This window comes from Petaurus breviceps, unplaced genomic scaffold, assembly GCF_028583685.1.
Source record: "Petaurus breviceps papuanus isolate PSGF00001 unplaced genomic scaffold, PetGlider_PUasm1.0 47, whole genome shotgun sequence".
Taxonomy (NCBI): domain Eukaryota; kingdom Metazoa; phylum Chordata; class Mammalia; order Diprotodontia; family Petauridae; genus Petaurus; species Petaurus breviceps.
In genome coordinates this window covers 8,636,860-8,640,232 of record NW_027186349.1, presented here as the reverse complement: position 1 = coordinate 8,640,232, position 3,373 = coordinate 8,636,860, and positions in this window count along the sequence as shown.

The window sequence follows — 3,373 nt, the reverse complement described above, 5'->3', positions numbered from 1 at the left end:
ACAGTTCCTCAGAAAAAGGTCTTTAATGTTAATGGAATTTAAGATCTTCCCCCACCCATTAATAAGCCTTATGTAGAGTCCATTAAGGGAAGGTTGCTTAGGGAAGGCTTGCTTGTAGGAAGGCTTTCACACCTTTTGCTAATTTCTAATTAGGCACTGTGTCAGGAGGGTTGTGATACCTTCTGGATCTAAGAAGTGTATATATACTCTGAGTTGGTATTTTGCTTTAGGGGTTCCCTTATGAGAAGGATCTTGTGATTCCCTGGTCAAGATTCTGAGTGTTCAGAGCTCCCCTACTGCTCGGATGTAAAGGTTCTCTCGATCCAGGGACATATGCACAGTGTATAGTTGATTCAGGCAGTCAGAGCCCTGTCTGTTGGTCTTTATTTCTTTGCTTGTATTTTCTCTATTTATATTTTCTCTGAAGTTCAGGGTGCTGACTTTTCCCCTGAATTAGTGAATATAATTTAAAAAGATTGTTGGGGCGGCTAGGTGGTGCAGTGAGTAGAACATCGGCCCCGGAGTCAGGAGGACCCGAGTATGGTTCCGGCCTCAGACATTTAACACCCACACAAAAAAAACTAGCCATGTAACCTTGGGCAAGTTACTTAACCCCAATTGCCCTCCAAAAAGCAAAAAAAAAAAAAGATTGTTGGCCCCTTAAACAGCTATCGTTCCTAGTAAAGTAAATCTAAGAACCTGTGTGTGCCAGTGTGGTTGTCACTACAAGGTCTCATATCTAAAATATATGAAGAACTTTGTCAAATCTATAAGAATATGAGTCATTCCCCAACTGATAAATGGTCAAAGAATATAAACAAGCAATTTTCCAATAAAGAGATCAAAACAATTTATAGTCATATGAAAAAGTGCTCTGAATCATTATTGATTAAAGAAATACAAATCAAAACAACCTTGTGATATAATTTTACATCTACCAGATTGGCTAACCAGGTTGAAGGGAAAAGTGACAAATGTTAGAAGGGAATTGGGGCACTAATCCATTGTTGGTGGAATTGTGAACTGATCCAACCATTTTGGAGAGCAATCTGGCATTATGCCCAAAGAGTTATTAAACTATCTATATCCTTTGACCCAACAATACTAGTACTATTCCTATTTCTTAAGATAATTAGAGAAAAAGGAAAAGAACCTCTATGGTCTAAAATGCTCTCTTTGTGATGGCAAAGAATGAAAAAATTGCAGAGATACCTATCAATTGAGGAATGGCTGAACAAGTTGTGATATATGATTGTGATAGAATACTACTATGCTATAAGAAATGATGAGCTCAATGATTTAAAAAAAAACATGGAAAGACTTGAATGAAATGATGAATAAAATAAGAAAAACTAAGAGAGCATTGTATATAGTAACAACAATATTGTTTTAAGAATGACTTGGAGTGAAAAAGTTGTTTTTGAGTATTATAAGCACCCAAATTAACTATAAAGGACATGTGAAAAAAGATGTTATTTGCATCCAGAGAATGAACTAATAAATAGAAGTATATAGAGAATAATTTTACATGTATATGTGTATTTATGCACACACACACACCTATTTGTATCTAATGGTGGCCATCTTTATGGTGGGAGTTGGGGGAAGAGGGAAGAAAAAAATAAAAGAGAAATTTTTATGATAATGTATATTTAAAAGGAATAACAAGTTATACAAAGTATATTTCAGTTTCTTGTGCAATTATCTTTTAAAAACTGCATTATGTTATATAAGTGCTTGTTCTACTACATAAATTTAAAATAAAATAAAAAATTTTTAATGAAAAAAGTAACTAGGACCCAATCCATGTAAAAAGGCAATTCCAAACAAACTTTGGAGCTGCAGAACCCACAAAATGACACAGAAAAGCTAACCTCCTGCTGAGGACAGCCTGGCAGGCCTGCAGGAATCGGCCAGTGCAGCGCTCTGGGAGCCAAGCTCAACCCCATGCCAAGGCTCTAGCCCCAGGGTGGGCCTGACCAGCCAACAGCCAGAGGGACTCCAGATCAGCAGCAGCTGTGGCCGTTTCCAGATTTATCAACACATAGATGCGAAGGACAAAGTGAAAGGTCAGTGCAGTCTGGACTTTGGGACCCAGTAAGTGGGAGTGCATGGCATTTGCCCCTGGGGTGAGAAGCTGCTGAGATGCCTGGCACAGCCAGCCAGCGCCACGTGTCAGCTTCAGCTCCTGGCCTGCAGACTGTAGGGGGACCAAGCACCAGTCTGAGGGGTAATTACTCTTCCTTTAACCTTCTTGGATCTGGATTGCAGTCTAGGGTAGAGGTCCTGGGGTGTGTGTCCAGCTTGCCAGAGCATGTGGAGACCTCGGAGAGGGCACCCATCTAATACCTCTGGCAGCTGAGAAAACCCCAGCTTTTGGGACGAAAGCTCCCCTGTCTGGTGGCAGAGTCCTACTGTGGCAAAGAGCCCAGGGGTCAAGTGACTGAGGGGCGACATGACCAGGCAAAGGAAACAAAGCAGATAGAAGATTCCAACATTAGACTCCTATTTTGGGGACAAAAAGGAGCAAAGCATGGAACAGGAGGAAGACAGTGAAGTCAGAACTCCTGCACCAAAAGCTTCAAAGGAAAATACAAGCTGGTTACTGGCCACAGAGGACCTTAAGAAGCAGATAAGAGAAGTGGAGGAAAAATTGGGAAGAGAAATGAGAACAATGCAAGAAAATTATGAAATGAGAGTCAACAGCCTGACTGAAGAAAATAATACCTTAAAAAACAGACTGACTCAAATGGCAAAGGAGGCTGAAAAAGGCAATGAGGAGAAGAATGCCTTAAAAAACCGAATTTGCCAGATGGAAAAAGAATCTCAAAAGCTCACTGAGGAGAATCATTGCTTCAGAATTAGATTGGAGCAAATGGAAGCTAATGACTTTATGAGAAATCAAGATGCTGTTAAACAGATCCAAACAAATGAAAGAATAGAAGGCAATGTGAAATATCTCATGGGTAAAACCACTGACCTGGAAAATAGATACAGGAGAGATAATTTTAAAATTATTGGACTACCTGAAAGCCATGATCAAAGTAAGAACCTAGAAATCATCCTTCAGGAAGTTCTCAAAGAAAACTGCCCTGATGTTTTAGAACCAGAGGGCAAAATAGAGGTTGAAAGAATCCACCAATCACCTCCTGAAAAAGATCCCCAAAAGAAAACTCCTAAGAATATTATAGCCAGGGCGGCCAGGTAGCACAGCGAGTAAGAGCACTGGCTCCAGTGTTGAGAAGACCTGGAGATTGAATCCCGGGCTCAGACACTTAGCACCCACCCAGAAACACCTGGCCGTGTAACCTTGAGCAAGTTACTTAACCCCAATTGCTTAGGGGCGGCCAGGTGGCTCAGCGAGTAAGAGCAC